The 15,422-nt window shown below is 41.5% G+C and overlaps 1 protein-coding gene across 5 annotated transcripts in view; it reads right to left on the bottom strand.

The window, feature by feature from the left end:
- Positions 1-15,422, bottom strand: part of FER1L6 (fer-1 like family member 6) — a 185,094-nt gene that overhangs the window by 168,774 nt on the left and 898 nt on the right. The window lies entirely within an intron of this gene.

Below are 15,422 nucleotides of genomic sequence, written 5' to 3'. Positions count from 1 at the left end.
AATTTGATCTCAACAGTGACTAGCTGTGTGCCCTTGGGAGGCCACTTCATGGCTCTGGACCTCAGATTCCTCTTCTCTCAAAAGAAGGGCCTAGAGTGGCCAATCTGCAAGGGTCATTGCAGTCCCTCTGTTTCAGCATCCTAGGAAGAGCTCATCAGGTCAACAGGAAATGGGCACAGAATGAGGAGCCAAAAAGACCTGGGTTTGAATCCCAAGCCGTTCTACTCTGATCCAGCTTCTTAATCTTTCTGGGCCTTGGTTTTCTCATGGGTAAAGTAGGGAGAATAAACATGGCTATTGGAGGACTCAAGAGTGAATACCAAATACTACGTTGTGCCTGGGTCGCTGGAGATGTTCAGTAAGTGGCCGCTGCTGTGACGATTATTAGCAACATTCTGAACGTAATCATCATCATCATTAATAGTATCACCTGTCTTTAAAAAAAGTTAAGTCCCCAAAACATTCCACTGTCATGTGGCGTCCAATAGGAATATTAACTCTTCACTAGTGATTTGTCTGAAACTAGTCGATTTCCTTCTCCTGTGTATAATTGCTATTGCTTTTTAAATTTTTCACCTTAAATATTTTAATTTTTGACACTTTAATTTCTTTTTTTTTTTTTTTACATTTATTTTTGGCTGCGTCAGGCCTTAGTTGCGGCATGCAGGCTAGACCTCAGCATCCCATTCCCAAGGTCATATCCTGATTTTATCAATATCCATAACTGCATCCCCTCTGTATCTTATTCCATTCTGCAGGCTCTACCTTCAGAGCGTACCCAGAAGCTAATCACGTTCCCCATCTCTGTCATTGACATTAATTATCCCTACATAAAATAGAGAAGCAACAAGGGTTTACTGTACAGCACAGGGAACTATATTCAACATCTTACAAGGTTATTATAATAACCTATAACCTTTAAAATACATATACATAAATATATATGACTGAATCACTTTGCTGTGCACCTGAAATTAACACAATATTGTACATCAACTATACTTTAATTAAAAAAAAATTTAAAACACCCACATCCCTATGTCTGCTGATAAGCACTATGGAAAAAAAAATCCGTGTAAAGGGAATAGAGAGTGATGGAGTGGAAGTGTAGAAGGAAGCGCTATTTTCCGTAAGCTGGTTAAGGAAAGATTATCTGAAAAAATAATATTTATACACTCTATTTTCATTGATTGATTTTTGGCTGCATTGGGTCTTCATTGCTGCACGTGGGCTTTCTCTAGTTGTGGTGAGCAGGGGCTGCTCTTCACTGCAGTGCGCAGGCTTCTCAATGTCGTGGCTTCTCTTGTTGTGGAGCACAGGCTCTAGGCGCACGGGCTCGGTAGTTGAGGCGTGCGGGCTCTAGAGTGCAGGCTCAGTACTTACTCTGTGGCATGTGGGATCTTCCTGGACCAGGGTTTGAACCCAGGTCCCCTGCATTGGTAGGCAGATTCTTAACCACTGCACCACCAGGCAAGTCCTGAAAAGGTGATATTTAAATAAACCTGGGACTTCCCTAGTGGTCCAGTGGGGTTAAGACTCCCCACTTCCATTGTAGGGGGCACGGGTTCGATCCCTGGTTGGGGAACTAAGATCCCACATGATGCACAGCATGGCCAAAAAATATATATATATATATATATATATATATATATATATATGTGTGTGTGTGTGTGTGTGTGTGTGTGTGTGTAATTCTGTACTAATACAAATAAAATTGTGTGCTAAAAAAATTTAAAATAATAAATAAATAAACCTGAGGAAGAGAGGAAGCAAGCCATATAGAAATCTAGGAAATAGCAATGAAGATAATTTGGGAAGAGGAACCAGCATGTGCAAAGGCCCCGAGGTGGGAGCTTACTTGGTATGTTCAATAGGAGCAAGGACAGGAGTGTGGTTGGCATAGAGAGAGGGAAAGGTGGCTTGATTTGGAGCCAGAGAGCTGATGGGGCTGGACTATGGAGGCTCTTGTAGAACACTGAACATTTTTGGCTTTTACTCTGAGTGAAATAGCCACTGGAGGACTTTGAGAAGTAGAGAGACATGATTTGACCTACATTTTTCAAGAATCACTCTGGGTTCTGAATTGAGATGAGATTATAGAGGAGAACATGGGGGGACAGCAGTGAGACCTACTGCCCTCTCTTCTTAGTTTTTATCATGAATTGAGGTTGGATTTTGTCAAATTCTTTTTTTTTTTTTGCATCAATTTGGTAGGATCATATCGTTTTTCTTCTTCAGCCTCTTGATGTGGTGAATTACATACACAGACTGATGTTTGATTCATGAACCAGTTGTGCATACCCAGAATAAATGCCACTTTGTCATTGTGTATAATTTTCTCTATACATTGTGAGACTCAGATAGGCTATTGATATCCTTGTTATGACATCAATGTTCAGGGTAGATTGATGAGAAGGGAGACTGGAAACCAGATGATTACTTGGAAGACTACTGGTTAAGAAATAGAAAGGAATCAAAACTCTCTAGTGGTAATGAGAATTGAAAGGATGAAGGATTGGACTTAAGAGGTATTTAGAAGGTAGAATTGCCAGATTTGTCTCAATGGAATAAGTGAGAAGAAAGAGAGAAAGGAGAGTGAGTTGACTTCCAGGTGTGGAGCTTGAGGGACTGGGGAGCGCCATTGATCAAGTCAAACAATACAGCAGGAAATGGATTTGAGAGAAAAGGGATAGAAGTGGTGAGCTCACCTTTGGACTTACTACCTGCGAGATGATGGCAGGACATCCTGATGGAGACGCCCAACCACCATCTGGATATATAGATACAGGTGATGGTTAAAGCCATGGGTGTGTACAGGAAACAAGGGAGATCCTATATAGGCAATTATTAAGAATTCTAAAAATGTCTAACTCTACTGACAATAAAATAAATTCATTCTTGTAAAAGTGAAGAAGAAACTTGTCCAAACCTTTGCTTTTTCTACTTTCAGACCTTATCCAACAGCAACTTCCTTCATTGTTTCCTTAGGAAAAATATTCCCCCCTATTATTCTGTCTTAGTCACATAGAACTCCATCCATTCCCACCTAGAAGCAATCCCCAACTCTGCCATAAATTGGATCTAATTGTAACTGCATCACTCAGGCTCACCTGGCAGGTTACAGCTGGCAACTCTCCCTCCCTGTATGAAGTGTTGATTAAATCACTTATGAATCTCCCTGTAGGGCTATGCTCTTTATTTCTTCCTATTACACCTCTCTTGAAATGCCTGGCAACTCTTTGGTGACTTCCTGCCTCGTGGAACCATTAGCTCAGAATTTGTTTTGCAACTCTGGTGAAAGATAGAGAAAAATGATTGCCTCTATATCCTACAATAAAGCAGACAATGACTCCTACGGGAGTATAAAAATAAACACGAACATCAAGTCAACAGACTTTTACTTATTTATTGCACAAACATGCCAACAAGTCTGCAGGGCAGTGTGCTTGGGGAAAGACGTAGTGTGCTGACTTGGGGCCACCTCACAAAATGTTTGCAGGCAGCACAGATCATTTTTCTGGGAATGGAAAACATCTTGTACTTAGAATGTGTTTTCATTATATAAAGAAATGAACATCAGTTATGATAAAATCACTGGGAGACAAATTCTAGAAAGGGCTCTGCTGAACAGATATCTCAGCTAGCAACTGGCCTGCTTTGACTCATTGCCCCGGAATAGATGCTAAGTGCATTTTTATTTATCATTACTCTCTTTCTTTTATCCCTTCCTCAAAGCCCAAATCACTAATTGGCTCTCCTTACCACACTTGGGATTCTTCTGTGTCAGGATTTTAATAAGGCAGCAAAGTTCACCAAATGCCATTAATTAATCTAAGTAGCATATTTTCCTTTTCAAAAATTCCTATTAAGTCACCCACCCATATATTTTCCCCCTGGGCTGGCACTTTATCCCTTTCTAATAAACAAAGAGAGAGGGATGGGGGAGAGGGAAGAGAGAGGGACCGAACTCACACATATAACGTGGAGTGAATGAAGCCAGACACACATAAAAAGTACACGTTATAGTTATATGATTCTGTTATATAAAGTATGAAATGGGCGTAAAAGAATCTGTGCTGTTAGAATCATGGTTTACTCTTTGCGGGGAGTCGTGACAAGCAGGGAGCAGAAAGGGCTGCGTGGGCACCGGCGATGTCCCATATATTAATCAGGATGCTGGTTATGAGGATCGGTCCAGTTGGCAGAAATTCATTAATCTGCACACTTATGGTATGTGAGCTTTTTTTTTTTTTTTTTTTTTTTTGCGGTACGCGGGCGTCTCACTGCCGTGGCCTCTCCCGTGGCGGAGCACAGGCTCCGGACGCGCAGGCTCAGCGGCCATGGCTCACGGGCCCAGCCGGTCTGTGGCATGTGGGATCTTCCCGGACCGGGGCACGAACCCGTGTCCCCTGCAACGGCAGGCAGACCCTCAACCACTGCGCCACCAGGGAAGCCCATATATGTGAGCCTTTTAATAAATACATTATACTGCATTAAGACTATTTTTTTAAAAAGGAAAATACTAGCCATCTTCACAAAAACAACCACACGCAAATATTGTGAGAAGAAGTAACACCCATCATTTAAGGAGCATTCCCCTTGTACGAGTGCTGTTCTGAGCACATTGCTGGTAAATTAATTCATTTTTATCCTCAGAAAACTACTCTACAAGGCAAATACTAAGCTTATTCCCATTCTACAGATGAAGACACGGAAGCTTAACACGAGTAATGAGCGCAGTGTCACACAAACAGAACACACTGGACTCGGGATTTGAACCCAGGTTATCTGACTCCAGAGCCCGCGCTCGTAACTGCTGCATCTTGTGTTGGAGAAGTGAGGGGCCTGGGGCCAGTGTCCTGTCCCAGGTCATCCTGTGTGACCTCAGACAAGCATCTTTCCGCCTGGGCTTTAACTCTCCTGTAAAATGAACAGTTTGAGCTAGCTGTTCTCTCGTGGGACCGCACTGCACAATCCAGGACCTTTACCATTCCTGGCCCCTGCCCACTGCCTGCCCAGTGGTGAGCCAGGGATTGTCACAATGAAGACAGCACCACACTTTTCCATCTGTGTGGTCCCTAAGAGAACAGTACTGCCCTGACTGAAAACCATTGTGCTACATGACAATTGTAACAAAATACCGGTCTGGGCGGCGGGGGTGGTGGTGGTGGTGGTGGTATATGGGGCTCCTCTGTACCAGCTACTCAATTTTGCTGTGAGCTTAAAACCACTAATCAATTCTATTTAAAAAACAAAAGCAAAAACTATGACAAGCAAAAATGTGGATCATTCCTAACAAACATATTGATGAGCAAAAGAAACCAAATACAAAAGAGTACAAACTGCACGATCCCATGTATGTGAAGTTCAAAGATACACAAAGGTAAAGTAATAGAGGTCAGTCTACTAGTTACCTCTGGAGGGGGGCAGTAGTTCAGAAAGAGTGCAAGAGAGTTTCCTGGGGTTTGGCGAATGTTTATTTTAGATCACACACACACACACACACACACACACACACACACACACACACACACACAGTACTTGAGTCTTCTGATTTCATAAAGAGGGCAGAGAGAGGGAAGGGTTGAGGGGCTATTCCATAAATACAGTCCAGCTGGAGCAATGATTTAGGGGCAAGAGAATCTAGATTGAGTGACTAGCCAGGATTCTTTTGGTCTATCTTCTGTAACATCTCATCAGAAGCATATTTTATATCGATTCTAGAAAAGCAATTTATTTTGTCATGTTTTCTTAAACTTTGAAATGGATTGCGTGATCTCAACTGGGGTAAGTTAATTTAGAGGGCTACGTCGGAGGGAATATAATCATGTGTCCAGGTTTCGAGTTAACTCAAATGCCAAACATGGGCTTTTGGGGAGTCCCGGAGGTTTTCCTGTTTTTATTCAAACTGGAGGTGCTGGTGAGGGGCCAGCAAGCTGCTGGAGGATCTGTTTGAGTTGTGACCGATTCACGCCCCTGCAGGACACACAAGGTCTGGAAATGTGATTACTGCTTAATCTCTAAAGAGAAATGATGTGTGACTGAAAAGCTAAAACCCTTCTTTATGAATTTTTTTTTCTTTCTGTAAAAAGGAATAGGCAGGTGACGGTGCTGCTGCAGAGGTGATAGTAACAGAATGTTGAGCCGTGTATGTTTGGTAGGACTTACTGAAAGTGACAACGTTCTGTTCACTTTCTAGGCATCAGAAGCTCTCACTCTACCTTGTGTAATCCTTGCGTCAATCTGTGAGGTTAAGTCTTGTTATTCCCATTCGCTTGATAAGGAAAGTGAAGCTCAGAATATTAAGCAACCTGTCCAAGGTCACTTAGCCAGTATCTTCAAAACTGATGTCCCAGCCTCTGTTTTTAGAAAGTATGGTTCTGACAAGTATCCTTACAAGAGACACACAGAGGTGAAGGCCATGTGAAGACAGAGGCACAGATTGGAGTGATGCATCTACCAGCCAAGGAATTGCTTGGGGCCACCCGAACCAGTACAAGGCAAGGAAGGATTCTGCCCTAGAACCTCTGGAGGGACCATGACCCTGCCGATACCTTGATTTACAACTTCTGGCCTCCAGGACGATAGAGAATAAATTTTTGTTGTTTAAAATAATGTATACATATGGTTCTGAGGACCATTACATCTAGGCTGCTGGTGGGTGCTGTTCTCCAATGCGATCGTCAGCCACAGTGTGGAAACTAGAGGTGAGTGATGGCTGGGCTGAAAAACTGGAACAAGATGGAAGGAAACACTGAGCACGTAGACATATTTGTGAGCGATCCCCGTAATCTGAACAACTCACTGAGTTGATGAGCTTCATTAAGAGTCTGATGAACAGTGAGACACTCAGGGGTCTAAGTAATTTCATGGGATGGGAAAGTTTACTTATTTTTTTATAAGTCCTTAAATTATGCCAGCCCTTTTTATAATGAGAAGACTATTCATCTCCTCTCACAGTAAGGAGTAAAGGAATATTCCCAAGAATAAAAGCACAAGCTGGGCAAGAAAGGAAGAAATTTACTAGGCATCTTCATGCAGACCTTTCTGTTGACACTATTTCTTTAAATCTTTAAAGCATCACGGTGAGGGAAGAGGTACATCCCTACTTTACAGGCAAGGAAGTCAAAGTTCAGAGAAGTGGTACAATTTGTCCAAAGTCAAACTATAAGGAAATGGTTGAACTGGTATAACAGAGAGAAGTCAGACAGCCCTGTGGGCAAATTTAACCCCAGTAATTCCTTGTTTGGAGACATTGGATAACTTATCTCACCTCTTTGAGCTTCAGTTTTCTGGTCTAATAAATAATTTATCATTTAGGGTGCTTTGGGTTACATGCGATAGAAAACTCAAATCAAAATGCCTTAAACGATAGGAATTTTTTTTTTTTTTTTTTTTTTTGGTTGCACCATGCAGCTTGCAGGATCTCGGTTCCCCAACCACCAGGGATTGAACCCGGGCCACTGAAAGTGCCGAATCCTAACCACTAGACCACTGGGAAACTCCCAATAAGGAAATTTTATCTCATCAAGTAAGAAGTTCCCAGGTCAGGTATCTTCAGGCTTAACTAATTCAGTGGATCAGTGACATCATTAGAGATCCAGGTTCTTCCCACTTCTCTGCTCTGCCACCTTCAAAACGTTAGCTTTGCCCCACAGTCTAGCTGCCCTCATGGTCTCAAGATGGCTGCCACGGTTGCAGGTGTCACATTTAGACAGGACAAAATCCAGAGGAATGAGAGAGGCCAGCTCTTCTTATGTGTTTTATCCAACTAGCAAAGAAGCCTTTCCCAGAATCTCTACACCAGTAGATTTGTTCTCAAATCACATTGTCAAGAATTGAACCACGTGCCATGTTTAAACCAGTCTCCATGTTGGAGATGGAACTACTATGGTTCACTTAGACCAATCAGGATTGACTTCTGAAGTAAATCCACCTAAGAAAGGGTAGATTCCCAAATAAAATCAGGTCACCCACATATTTACTGGAGAATCAGAGGATAGGAGTCACAACAACAACAGCTGCTGTTAAGGGAGGGAAGACTTCCTCCAAAGAAGAGAACCAGAGAGGGAATGCTCTCAGAGCTGTGCACGAATGCTGCCCACGTCGCTGGCTGACCTCTGAACAAGGTACGCTCCCCCTTATTTTGAAGCTTTTCATTGGCTCTTCCTTTCCCTAACAACCTAACACGTTCCTCTCACCCCCGCCCTGCCTCTCTCTCTCTCTCCAATAGCTCATTTCTCACACTTGAATAATTAACGTCCACATTCCCTTTCAAAAGGAAAAAGTCTTTTAGACTTATTGTTCATGAAAACGATTTTTTAGCATAATGTTACTTAAATAAGTGGGCAGCGAATTCTTATGCCTCTAAATCTCATAGAGTTTTATAGCCAACATGTCTACAAATTAAATGCAACAAATCTATAAAATTCAAATCAACAGTATGACAAATGATGCTGTTGTGTAGAAAACTAACCACGTTCACCCTGTGACTATGGCCCTGCCTGCTCTGCCCCAGTCTTTGCGTTTTGCATAAGATGACTCACTTCTCACCACTCCTCTCTATTCAAACTCCTACAAGACCTTCAGCCACAGAATGGACCCTGAGACAGTCTGGCCTCTTCCTGGAGCACAGATATGATGTTGCCCAGCTTCACCTCTTAGTTTCTGTATGTAGTAGCACTCCTGAACTTAGGTGGGCCTCCTGCAAAATAGAGATAATCATGGTACTGTTGATTCTGTATGATCATCATGAGGATGAAATGAGATAATGCCTGCAGAGCGGCCGGCACGTCTTATACATAGTAGGTGCTCAGCTCATGTTTTCTACTCATTGTTTGGTGCCCACCACATAGCACTTCTGCTGTCAGATTTTCGAAATGTAACTTAGCCAGAGCCATGTCCAAGAGCTGGAAATGCTCTGCCAGAGGCTGATGTCTAGGTATGAAATAGGTAATGGGTTGGACTATTTCCTTGAATAATGAGTTCAATTTATATTAAACTATATTAACATAATTAATTACAAGTATAATTTTAAATTATATATGTATATTTAAAATTAGACTATAGTAATTAAATAATGATGGACCTAAGTTAAAATAAGTTTTAATTTTTTAAGAGTTTATGTACTATATAATTCTTTATTTCCTAATCTGTACTTAAAAAATATACTTTCACTGCAAATAACAATCTAATTCAGAATGACTTAAATGGGGGCAATTTTTGCCACATAACACAGAATCTAGAAGTCGCTGACATTGGTTCAGCTGCTTAAGGATAATACCAGTGATCCTGGCTCTATTTCCTGCACTACCATCCTTACTTGTTGGTTTTTGTTGTATGCTTGACACTCACGGTCCTAAGAAGGCTGCTGCACCTCCAGACATTACATCCAAGTTCTAGGTAGGAAGAAGAGGGGGGGACAAAAATCTTCTCACTCACAAGGCTTTGTCCTTTGGGAGGGGTGCCCTCCCCAGCAGACCTTCCCTAATATTTCATCAGCCAGAATTGGATCACACGGTCACTCTTAGACCAATTAAAGGACAGAGGTGACATGATCAAACCAATTTAGATCAGTCACGATCGACTCCCTTGGGTTGAAGTAGGGGCTAACTCATGCTGAGATCCCTTCTCCAAGTGCCTCCATGAACACATTGGCAAAGAAGGGGGACCACCAGAAGGGTAGACCATGGGCTGTGGACAGGGTCTGCTGCTCCAAGCATGACTTGGTTTAATCCAGGGCAGACCAAGAAGACAGCCAACTTGTAGACATAGCCCAGGACACTCCCTCTCATGAAGCTCCCAACCAGGGGGCCCTGTGCAAGGGCCAAGTGAAAATCACAGCACACTTTTCCCCAGACAAACCCAGTGTCACAAGCCCTGGTGATATTCCCTTGGCCGACCCTAAGGCCACCTGCAGCCTCAGCTCCTGTGAAGTCTGCTGCCTTCCCACCCCAAGTACCGATGTCTCTCTCCCTAAATGTATCCTCAGCCCCGGAAGTATGCTCAGCCCACTGTCAGGGCAGGTCAAAATGTTACCTGAAAACTGGGTTCGCCTCTTGGTGGGTGTCAAGCCAAAGGACACAACCAAGCCAAAGAGCAGCAGAAGAAAGGATTTCTTCATTTGCAGCAAGTAAGGAAAACACCGAGAATCTTTCTCAAAGCAGTGTCTCCTAGAGTAGCAAAATTGGGAACGTTTTAAGCTAAAGGTACGAGCATATTCGTGAATGGGCTTGGGCGATGGACAGAGTCCAAGCTGTAGTTGATTGAAGTCAGGAGGGTTAGAAAAGGTCAACATCATCCCTCAGCTTCCAGTTCTGGTGGTTGAGGCTTCAGGCTAATCTTTACTAATGAAACAGAACTGGGAGTCTTCACTACTGTTGTATTATCTTTGCTATTGTTACTTCTCTTGCCTGATAAGTTTGCCCTTTTGTTCTCTTAAGATCATTATTACTGACACCTGTTCAAGGATAAGCATTGTGGCCAGGCTTAGATCACAAAATGGCTTAGGCCAAAAATGGCTTCTCTTATGTCAAGAAAAGCCTGCCCATTTCTCCTTCTCTGGGGACCCCCTACCTTATCTGCTTACATTTTTGCAGATGCAGTTAAGGTAAAATAAGGAGATTTGGGGCCTGACCGAAGCACAGGAACCTTTCAATCCGGTCTGCAGGTCAGACAGGGTAGTCAGAAAGTCACAGGGTGAGAAGGATTCAACACAGGTAAGATTCCCCAGGGCTTTAGAGCTAGAAGGGGACTGTGTCTGGGAAAGCAGGCAGGCTTTAGGAGCTGAAAGTAGCTCCAGATGGCAGGCAGATGGTCAAGGAAACAGGGAGGGCAAGGATCTGAATCCTGCCATAGCTGTGTGAGCTTAGCGGAGGTCCGGAGCCCCAGAGGAGGATTCCTGGCACCCTGACTCTGCACCTGGGACTCAGCAGAGAACCCAGCCACACCATGCTAGGACTGCAGACCCCTAGAAGGGGGAATAAATAAATGGATGCTGTTTTAAGCCACTACATTTCTGGTAATTAATACACAGCAACAGAAATCAAATACATCTGAAACATTTTATTAAATGAATTTTTAAAATGATGGAATAAGTGTTCATCTTTGAGGCTCAGTAACACCCCTGCCATCACCATGCTGACTGTTAAACTGTTGTCTCTAAGCCCCAAATCCACCCTTCTGTTCTCACTCTGTAATGCCCGGGCTGAGTCAGAATCTCAGTGAAAGTGAGACACTTTCCCCTGGAAATTTATTCATAATCAACCTGGAGGAGTAAGTCCTCCAGTTCTCCGAGTAATTTTCCAAACGAAGTCAACCCACAGTTAACAGGACTGGGGGTGATGGGTGAAGAGGTGCTTACGCTGTGCTGTCCTCATGCAAGTTAATTCCCTCAGAGAAAGGAGGATTAACAAGTGAAATACTGCCACCCACTGGAAGAGAAAAGCCTGCAAACAAATATTAATAGAAGCTACTGAAACAACTCAGGTCCTCAGCAGTCTCGACTCTGAGCATTCAACACAACTTCTGCGCTTTGCCTGAGTCCTAATGCCAATGCTCCAGGGACCTGGATGGTGATTTTTTAAACACCAGCAATAAAAACACTAAGAGATGAAGTTAAAAGTTTAATCCGGCAGCTGTGTCCTTTTGGCATTCTGGATTATCAATGTTCAAAAGACAGAGAGCAGGAATGGCCTAAAGGTAGGTTTTGACTTGACTGTCCTGTCTGGGATTCAGCAGATGCCTACTTGGAAAATGAAAGCCATTCATACTTTTTTCTCATGAGCAAAACATACAAAATCAACAAATCATTTCAAAGCAGACTGCCACCACTATCTATCCAACACAATTTACCCCAGCTCCCTTTACCCCCACCCCGTCTCATCAAATCTCGAAGTTCCTTGGACATGCCAGGCATGCTTCTACCCGTGAGCCTTTGCATACTGCTTCCTCTCCCTGGAACACTCTTCCCCAGATGCCTGCATGGCCCACATTTTCTTTAAGTCTTTGCTTAAATGTCACCTCTCATTGAGGTCTTCTCTGGCCAGCGACTGATAAAGTGCAATTCCAATTCCTAGTGTTTCTATCCTCCTCATCATTTTTTTCCCCATAGCAATTATCACCTTCTAACCTGCTATACAATTTACTTACTTTGCTTACTGTCTACGCCTACTAGAATGTAAACTCCATGAAGACCAGAATTTGTCTTATTCACTGATCTGCCCCTTCACTAAAACAGTATCATGTCTACCACAGTAGACATGATAGTAAATATACAATTAGTACTGAATGTACAGATGAAAGAATATTATTCACCCTCGGAACAACATGAGCTTAGAGTACTTTAACTCTATGTAATCTTCTCCTGACTCACATGACTTTATTTTTTAGGATTTTAGCCCTCTTTCTTTACTTTCCCAAATTAAATATCATATTATTTTCATTCAGACAAGAAGTTTAAGATTAATCAACATCTTTCAGCACTCCTTCTCATATAACAGACATCCCTTGTGGAAAAACTTCTTTATTTGAAATTATTTTTGAGGTCAGTCTAATGATAAACTTGGTTTTTTTATATTTGAAAATGTCTTTTTCACATTTGTTCCTGAAAGATAGTTTTGCCAGATTCACAATTGTCAGGTCAACAGTCATTTTTTTGCAAGTACTTTGATGATGTAATTGAATTGTTTTCTGAGTTCATTACTGATGAACATTATTGATACATACTATGCACTGGATTCCTGTATCTCTGGATTCCCATCTTTCACCTCTTCTGGATCATTCTTAGCCACTTTCTCTTTGGGATTTATCTCACTTCATCTTTTTATCTTCCTAGTCTAATCCCACTAAATAAAAGGACAGTAAGAGTACACTATGAGAAACAAATGCCCATAAACTCAGTAATCTAGAGGAGACAGACCAATTCCTTGAAAGACACAAACTACCAAAACTCACTCAAGAAGAAATAGCTAATAGGAATAGAGCTATTAAAGAAATTTAATTTGTAGTTCAAAACTTTTCAAAAAAGAAAAAAAAAGAAACCTGCAAAATAGTGACCAACAAAAATCAAAGAAGTTATAAATAAATGGAGAGATATTTGTTAGGATATCAATCCTCCTCCATTTGATCTATAGATTCAATATAATTTTGATTAAAATCTTTGCAGGCTTGTGTGTAGATGCTGAAAAGCTGTTTCTAAAATTTCTATGGAAAGGCAAAGGAACTAAAAGAGCCAAAATCAATGCTAAAAACAACAAAGTTGGATGACTAACAGTATCCAATTTCAGCATGGTATTAAAAGGACAGACACATTGATCAATGAAACAGAACTGAGAGCCCAGAAATAGACCCACACACAAAAATGCCAATTGATTTTTTCAAACCACTTCATTGAAGTATTATTTACATACGATAAAATTTACTTGATTTAGGTGTACAATGCAATTTTTTTTGGTAAACTTAAGAGTTACACAACGTCAATCACCGCAATCCAATTTTACATTTCCAGCACTCCAAGAAGATGCCTTATACCCATTTGCAGTCACCGCCCCCCCATTTCCACCCCAGGCAACTACTGATCTAATCTGTCTCTATAGGATCATCAGCTGATTTTTGACAAAGGTGTAATGGCAACTCAGTGAAGAAAATATAAACATGTATCTCATACTGCATATTAAAATATCTCGTACCACATATTAAAATTAGCTCAAATGGGTCAAAGACCTAAACATAAAACTTTCAGAAGAAAATGAAAACTCTGCGCCTTGGGTTTGGTGATGAGCTTTTTGGTAACAGCATCAAAAGCACAATCTGTTTAAAAAAACAAACCAACCCCCAAGCAAGAAACCAGACATTGTCAAAATTTAAAACGTGTGTTCTTTACTTTAAAAGACACTATTAAGAGAATGAAAAGACAAGGAAAAAATATCTGCAAAACACATATCTGATAAAAGACTTGTACTCAAATACTTACTGAACTCTTAAAACTCAGTAACACCTTGTTTTTAAAATATGAGCAACAACAACAACAAAATATGAGCAACAAATCCGAACAGATACTTCACCAAAGAAGATATATGAATGGCAAATAAGCGCATGAAAAGATGCCCAGGGGCTTCCCTGGTGGCGCAGTGGTTGGGAGTCCGCCTGCCGATGCAGGGGACACGGGTTCGTGCCCCGGAGCGGCTGGGCCCGTGAGCCATGGCCACTGAGCCTGTGCTCCGCAACGGGAGAGACCACAGCAGTGAGAGGCCCGCGTACCACAAAAAACAAACAAACAAACAAAAAGATGCCCAACATCATTTTTCGCTGGGAAAATTAGTTATTTCAATTACAATGAGATACTATTGCAGTGGGAACCCTCACTCGTTGCTGGTGGGAACGCAAAATGGCACAGTCACTCGGTTTGGAAGACAGTTTGGCAGTTTTTATAAAGTTAAATACACACTTACCAATGACTCAGCAATCCCACTCGTCGGTATTTACCCAAGCAAAATTAATTGTTTGTATTAAAACCTGAACATGAATGTTAAATGATAAACAAACCTTGATACATCCACACAATGAAATACTCAGCAATAGAAAGAAACAGATATTGACTCACATAACATGTATGAATTTAAAATGCATTTTGCTATGCAAAAGAGGCTAGACTCAAGGGCTACAAATTATACAATTCCACCACGTGTATGACATTCTGGGAAAAGCAAAATTATAGGAATGGAACAGATAAGTGGTTGTGAGGGGTGGGGTGAGGGGTTGAGTACAAAGGAGAATTTTTAGGGTGATCGAACCATTCTGTATAGTACTGAGACAGTGGACACATGACTGCGTTTGTCAAAGACGACGCAGAGTAAATTTTCCTAGTGAAAAATCAGCTGGGATGTCGAGAGATCCCAGATGGAATTCAGAGTGTGACAAAGAAATCTGTTTTACAAATGTATGATATAACCTCAATGAAGGGAGTGGGGCATAAAATGAGCTGAACTAAGTTACTTTGGAAAATGAGTGAATACTATAAGGTTAAAGAGAAAAAAAAGTACTTACACACTCTACCCTAGTTGGTCAATTTGTTTCTCACAGGGGTACAACGTTAACTATTCTGAAACCACTTTATAAGTATTCTAGGGTTGAACAAATAAGCAAATAAATTGTAGATAAAAAGAGCCAGGTTTCTCACCCTCAAAGAAAGAAGTTATGAACAAGCAAAGAGGCATAACTAGAATGAACCTTGTGGTGCTAGACGAGAATTAGTTTAATATACATACAGATAGATGGATCTAAAAATAATTATAGAGATGTGTACCTATATATTTATTAGTATACATATTTATATCTCTTAGATCATTTCACTGGAAAGGTGCAGATGCAGTAGCAGCAAGCACACCTAAACCACAATCTTGGTTTCTAAGTACCATTCTGCA

Source organism: Kogia breviceps, chromosome 17 (assembly GCF_026419965.1).
Source record: "Kogia breviceps isolate mKogBre1 chromosome 17, mKogBre1 haplotype 1, whole genome shotgun sequence".
In the NCBI taxonomy this organism is placed as follows: domain Eukaryota; kingdom Metazoa; phylum Chordata; class Mammalia; order Artiodactyla; family Physeteridae; genus Kogia; species Kogia breviceps.
This window is presented reverse-complemented; position numbering and strand designations above follow the sequence as displayed.